We start from the raw sequence: 7039 nt of genomic DNA, 5'->3' as shown, positions 1-7039 counted from the left end.
GTAGGGGGAGATTAAGGCCTTGGGCACATGAACCATACTTCCACACTTCCTTTCTTTAACAGAAATTGTACTTCCTCAAAGCCTCCCCTATCGATCAGCTGTGTGAACTCTAGGTTTGACTACCACTACAAGGCTCAAAGTTTTATGTTTTACCACTGCCCCTGGGTTCTTGAAATATTTATTAGAATAAATTTCTTTGACAGGCTCTACTGACATGTACCAGAAGGAAGACGGGTTCATATCTCTCAAAAGTTGTGCTTTCTGGACCATATGCTCTACTCCCTATTCAAGTAGCCTCAGCAAATACTAGGTGCATGGGTTTGGGCCTTTGAGTTCTTTCCCTCTAAGCAATGCAGATGCACATTCAAAGGCCCCTTCACCTGTACTGAGTTTGGCTTGGCTCTTCAAAGACTGTATGTGAGGTCAGACTAAACTTCAAGGACCTAATTTTTCAGATGTTAAGAGCAACATGAGCTCTGAACAAGGAACCTGGGGAGGATAGGGAGCCACAGGACAGGTAGCATCTGTGGGTGGCAGAGGAGATGGCTGCACAGACCCTTCAGGTTTTGTCCTCAAGAAGGATAGGTGTCTGACATGTGTGGACTCCCTGGGGACTCCAGCCGCAATTAGGTCATGCCAACAGTGCCCCACATAAGAGGCATCCTGCTCTGGTGCCTTTGAGAACAGGTGTTTCCAGCCACATGAGCACAACTACTCACTGTCCTTACTCAGAGTCTCAAAGTCCGTCACCACTTCACCTAACCCAAAGAGGCCAGTTCAGTTTGGACCTTTTCTAAAGTCTCTTCGTTAACTGCTTCAGGACAGACTGACATATTGGAGGTTTAAAAACCCTTCCACGTTTTTTCCCCTGGGAACAAAATCTTTCATCATTTTCCTGCACAAACATCTCAGCAGTACCTAGGTCTGTCAGAGATGGCTGACCAGCTCAACAGCTTTTAGTCTTTTCCTGCATTGGGGTGGTAGAAAATAAATCTTTTAAATCAGAAACTGAAAAATATGTTGGGAGTTTTTTTTATATGTATGAGGCTCTGGAGACCTTATTCCCAGTTCCTTAGAAAGGCTAAATTTCTACTTCCCACTCTTTGTAACAGTATACTGATGTCTAGGCAGAAGTTGTTCTGGTGTTGGCACAGGAGAAAGGAGAATGAAAGAGGGACCAAATCATCAATTGTGCCATGGAGCTAAGTGTAACATCAAAAGAATGAAGACTATTTCTTGTCTCTGTTCTTTGGATGCCTGATATTATGTGAGCAGCACACCACAGTGATGGGAAATGCGGTTGTGAATTTCCTAAAGCAGAGAGATAAAGAGGATGGCTCCTCAATACTTGCATGGCTAACAACCTACTCTGAAAAATGGGACTGCTGGCATTTCCCCATCATGGTCTGGTGCCACTGTGTTTTGTGCAGATCCCTGTTTGTGTGATCATGTGTTATATGTGCACTGCCAGAAGTGGCTCCTGAAGGGAGGAGGCATGCTTTGTCTGTGAATCCTGATGGGATTAGGTGTGAGATATGTACTTAGCCCTGTCAAGACCAAAAGGCTTCAGTGCATGTGCGGAGCAGAACTTCAGGCATCTTAGTGACTTCCCTGGTGCTGAGGAATTACTTGGTGAAGACATGATGATATGAAAAAATAGTCTAAACGCCAGATTTCCACCCAATCCACAGCATTGTTAAGTTTGTGAGTTGTTCTTGTGTCCCAGTTAAGTAATAGGAAATTCCTAGGTGTAGATAGTATAAGGAAATTCTTTCTAAATTCTGTGTCTTGGAATCTGCAAAAACATTAAGTTTTTCTCTAGATTTGTTATGGCAATGAGAAATAAGTCCACATATAAATATGTAGCATTTATTGTAGTATACTGCAGTATATTAATTGATGTACACAAATCTTTTGCCCTTTTTTTTTAATAACCTCTCGTAATAACATGGTGTGAATGAATGAAAAAATAAAAAATATATAGAAAACCAAATAACCTTTAAAATGTGTTACGAATTCCCAGTTTCCTCCTAAATCAGAACTTTATTTCCTTTATTACCTAAAATGTTTATAAGACTTTTTCTTGAATACTCATGCAGAACCAAATGGTCTTAATTTCATTTACTATCTCCTATTTGTTCCCTACCAGTCCAGAGCCTTAAAATTCGCTTCCATTTCCCATTACAACCCATGTCAGATCCTACTCTGCCTCCAGATCTTGGCAGATCAACCAGGGTAAAGGAATATCCATCAGGCCCTTGAACTCAAGGTGAAGATTTGTTTGGTTGAACTAGGTGTTGGTTGGAGGGATGTAGATGCAAAGAGTTGAGATATTGACTGCAAGGCTGAGTTTGGACGTGGATTTTAGGTTGGTGTCTATTTTTTACAGCAAAGTAACAGAAGATGAGTTAAATCTGCAGAGGCCCAAAAAGATAATTAAAAACACCCCTGGATAACAATGTCTATTAATTTGCCACAAGTCACTGCAGCACCATGGAGGAAACAAGGAAAGTTCCACGGGCCCACTTTGAGAAACTGTATGTGTGCACAGCCCATTTCTAGAAGTTCACAGGTCTCTGCTGCTTCTCTACAGTCCTGTGAGGGCACTGGGGGGGGGTGGGGGGAGCAGGTCTGGTATGGCAGAAAAAACACCAGGAAACACATTTTGACAGAGGAGTCTTGCAAGCCTCCCATGTGTGCTCCACATTGTCTATCGCCTGCCCTTTGATGTTGGGTTTGGTTCGTGCGAAGGCGTGAGGCCAGATCCTCATCCCAACGGACAGTGCCAGCCCAACACACCAAGCTGCAATGAGAGTTGACACAGTGCAACTCGAGGTGAGGATTCAACCTGTCCCCAGCATACAAGGCAGTATTTTAACTTTTTTTCCTCCCTTTTTTACCTTTTCTCATTTTTCTATTTTTCTTTTACTTTTTAGTTCTCCCTTTAATTTTTCTTTCTGCATTTTTTATTTTACTTGTTTCCTTCTTCTATTTTTGTTTGTTTGGTTGGTTGGTTGGTGTTGTTTTGGTTTGGTTTGGTTTTTTTTTTTTCCCCGGCTAATAACTAAGAGCTTACTGTGTTCCTCGCTGAAAATGCGATTGTTTCCTCCCCGAGTGAAGCACCATCTCAAATTCCTGCCTGTCCTCTAGGCGCAGGCCAGGCCTGCCCCGGGAGCTGCCCCTCCAAGTGGTCGGCAGCCGTGTTTTGTGGGAAGCCGGCCTGGCCTCTGCCTGGCCGCGTACTTGACCTGAAATGCAATTCCCACCTCCTCCGCGGGAAGGAAGAGCTGTTCAATGGCTGTGACCTTCCAGCTCCGTGGCTTCAGGGACTAGGCAGCTCCTTCTGCCTTGCTTTGTGCCCGCTCTAGGCTCTTGGTGCAAGACACGGGTGGGAAAATATTAATAATCGAAACGTTGGGGCTCCCTTTTCCTTTCTTTTTCCCTTCCCTTTCCCTTCTACTTTTCTCTTTCCCTTTTCTCCCCTCTCCTCACCTCTTCTCTCTGGGGGTGGGTTTGGATTTCTTTTTATCCTTTCTTTTATTGTTTTAAATAAGCAAATGATTCCTTTCTGAAATCACAGTTCTGATGCGTTACAGAGTGACTTTATGGGAAATTATTAAGGAGGGATGGATGGATGCCTTGATTCATGACCCTTGTACACTGCAGCTTGCAGTTACAGGAGAAAAGGGAAAGGAAAAAAAAAAGGAGGTAGGGAAGTTCAGGCTCTTTCATAAGGAGGTGTTTGAAAGCTCTGGTTTGTTCCTCACGAATTTTGGAAACAGCAGTTTGAGGCACTTGAGAAAGCTTTGCAAAATGAAGCACGAAGGAAAACCAGCTTCACCTCTTGACAATGCACCGAGGAGAGATATCATCCCGTTTGCCTACTGCCAGCTGGGAGCTCTCTCGAGCATTTTTTTTTTCTTGGGGCCCGGAGGTGGGATGAGGGAGAGATCTTCTCGTAACTCCAGGCACCTCTTGCCTCCTCTGATAAGACAGCTTTCTGCCAGGGAGCAAGGGAGGTGACAGCGTGGTGTCGTCTCTCAGACAACACCTTGCAAGTGCCCCACCTTGCCCGAGAATGGGGCAGCGTCAGGCAAATCCCGTCCCTTTCCCACGGGCCGCGGAGGGTGAAGCCCACGGGGTTGGGGAGCTGGGGTGCCACAGCTGTCAGCCCTGGGAAGGGGAGCTTGGTAGACCCTGCCGCGAGCTCCACGTCCAAAGGGACACCGTATCACTCCCCATCACATCATGCCTCATGTCCCATCCTATGGTATCGACAAACTGGAGCATTTCAGTGAAGTGCACACGCGCATTTATGCACGCATGTCGGTATGTCGTTACACATATATAGTATAGTTGTGTATGGTTTTATATTTTTAATATGTAAAATGTGTATTTAAATATTCCCCAGTCTGTGTTTCTTACAGATCCACAAGCACATGAAACAAATGAAGGGAAATTGTGGGACTAACTCACTATTCTTTAATAAGGTAACTAAACCAATCCAATATTTATTCACTGCATTAATGCAACATAAATAAATCATGCATGTGCATATATTTAAATACACATATGTATAGATATTTATGAAGACTCACTCTCACCTCCCTTTCACGCACTCACCTGCATGCTGGGGCTCTCCAGCCAGGCTTGACCCCCCCTCCCGCCCCGCTGAACCCTCTCAGACCCACCCCACCTTCACTGAAGCACCAGGAGCGGGAGAGTGGGAAGGGAGGATTGTTTGGTCCCACTGCCGTTGTTCTCTGAGCTGTGGGGAGGGTGCGATATTCGGCCTTGAACCTGAGCATCCCCTCGGGTGTCTCGGTTCCTTCTCACCCTGCCTGCGCTGCGGCGGTACAGAGCGGCAGCACGACACCCACTACCGTCCCGGGAAGGGGAAGGTACCCGGCGCGATGGGACTTGCCCCAGGGTGGGGGCAACCGGAGCATACGGGGGCCTGCATCTCGCTGGTGCCGCTGCCACTGCCCCGCGTAAGGCGGGGAGTTCGCCGCTGCGGGTAGCACGCGGTGACAGCTCTCCGCGGGTCACAGCTGTTTGTGAGGGCCCGCCTTGGCCACCCAGCTGCTGTGTCCGCTGCCGCCGGGCTCGGGTATCGATTCCAGCCTTGTCTGGAATCTTTTCCTGAAGGTCCTCTTACCTCTCGGCTTGAGAACTTGCTACTTGTATAAAAGGTATCATAGAGCTGAAAGTCACTCGTTATAGAGCAGGGTGCGGTTTACATCGAGTCTCAGGACTCCGGCCAGCAGCAGGTTGGGAGAAGCGACCCTTTATAGTTACCCCTGAGCATTGAGGGCGTCTGCCTGGTTTATGTAGCACCCCCACCGCAGGTCCTGTCCCACTTTGGACAGGACTTGAGGTCCTGCTGAGGGCTGAGGGGCGTGAGGGAGGAGGTAGCCCTATCCCTACTGGCATTCGCCCTATTGAGATGGGCGAGAGCCTCGAGCGTAGAGTATCCCACGCACTGGCGGCTGGGGAGGTGCGGGGAAGCGCCGGGGCCTGGAGACCAGCGGGCGATTTGGAAGCTCCCTGCGGTGTTCCTGCAGCCGGGAAGGGTAGCTGGCGCTCAGTCGCGTCAGGGAAAGTAAAGGAAGGCGAGAGAGATGTGAGATCGAAGGCCTCGGGCTGCTGAGGGGCTTTAAACCAAATAGCTGGCTCCGCTACAGTGGTTTCTTCTGCTGGGTGGGTGGAGAGGGGAGAAGAGCTATTCTTTCTATTCGGGATGGTGCTCTGGCTGGGGAAAAGTAACCTGAGGGCTTGCAAATTCAACAGGAAGCTACAAATGCCGCCAAGTCCCTTCGTTCGTGCCCGGACACAAGCGAAGAACCCTCCTCCCCGGTTACACGCAGAGTTCCCTATGTCACTGTGCAAGGACATCCCTTGAGACCTAACCCAGGTGAGGCCGGGCAGGGGCAGCGTCGCCCGGCTGGCCCCAGGAACGCCTGGGAGAGGCTGCAGCTTGAGGAGGAACGGCACCCGGGAAATCGCGTCCCCCGCCTGTGAATCAGCCTCTTTCGTACGTTTCCACAGCCTATGCCTCGGGAGCTGTTCTGGCACCGCACGCACAATTTCTCCCCGTGAGGCACACTCCGCACCCAGCCCTCAGGGCATTTCCCGACGGTGAGGGGAAAAGCCAAATCAAGATAATGGAGTGTCCCGCCAAGTGCACATTCCTGAGACGGATTTCCCTTTCCCGCCACAGGGTTTTAACGGGTTTTGGAAGGAGAGCAAACGAGAAGGTGAGGAATGCTTCAACGCTTGTAAGGTTAAGAGTATTCACCGGGGACTGCGGATGATGTACATGGTGCCCATCGACCTGGTGCTTCGGTTTTTCCCGGAGTTACTGCAAAAGAAGGGCAACTGATGAGCTGAGGGATGCAAGAAGAGGCGCATTCTTGTGCCTGGAGGGCTGGAGGGGCGTACGGCAGCGCTGGACTCCAGAGATGCTCTCCCTTTCAGCCGGGGGCAAGTCCCTTGTTTTGTGGGGTCAAACACGTCGAACAAACCCCTCCAGGCTCTGAGTGAGAGCCTATAAGTCTCACTGCTTCAAAGGCTGGGCACAGCTGGCCTGGCCCCCTGACATTGCAGGATTGGGCTTTCTGGGTGAATGTTGAGCTTCTCGAAGACAAGTAGTCTTGCTGCGAGCAGGGGAGACCCTAGTAGAACGATTTTGCTGGGGACAGTGCTTGCAGGTTTGGAACGGAGTGATAAGAAATGTGACCCGGAATTTCCAAGCGATTACTTCAGTGGGAAAATAGGACGGGAAATGCTTCTCCGGTCAGCACTTTCCTGCGTTCGGCAGCCTCATAGTCTGTGAGCTCGGGGGACAGCGGCCCTCTCACTGCCCTTGGCTTTGCGGAATGAGCGGTGGCGCTGGGGTGAGGTCAGGTACCACCAGAGAGGAGCGACTGCTGCCCTCGGCCTGTAGCAAAGGCACCAGCTGCCGAGCCGGGGCAGGCCAGGGCGACACCGGCTGTCAGCCACAGACCCGTAAAATATCCCCTACCCCCTCTCCCCCGCA

This window comes from Empidonax traillii, unplaced genomic scaffold, assembly GCF_003031625.1.
Source record: "Empidonax traillii isolate 1590-97213 ecotype Southwest subspecies unplaced genomic scaffold, ASM303162v1 scaffold198:size1128796, whole genome shotgun sequence".
Taxonomy (NCBI): domain Eukaryota; kingdom Metazoa; phylum Chordata; class Aves; order Passeriformes; family Tyrannidae; genus Empidonax; species Empidonax traillii.
The sequence above is the reverse complement of the archived record's forward strand: the minus strand, read 5'-3'. Positions refer to the sequence as shown.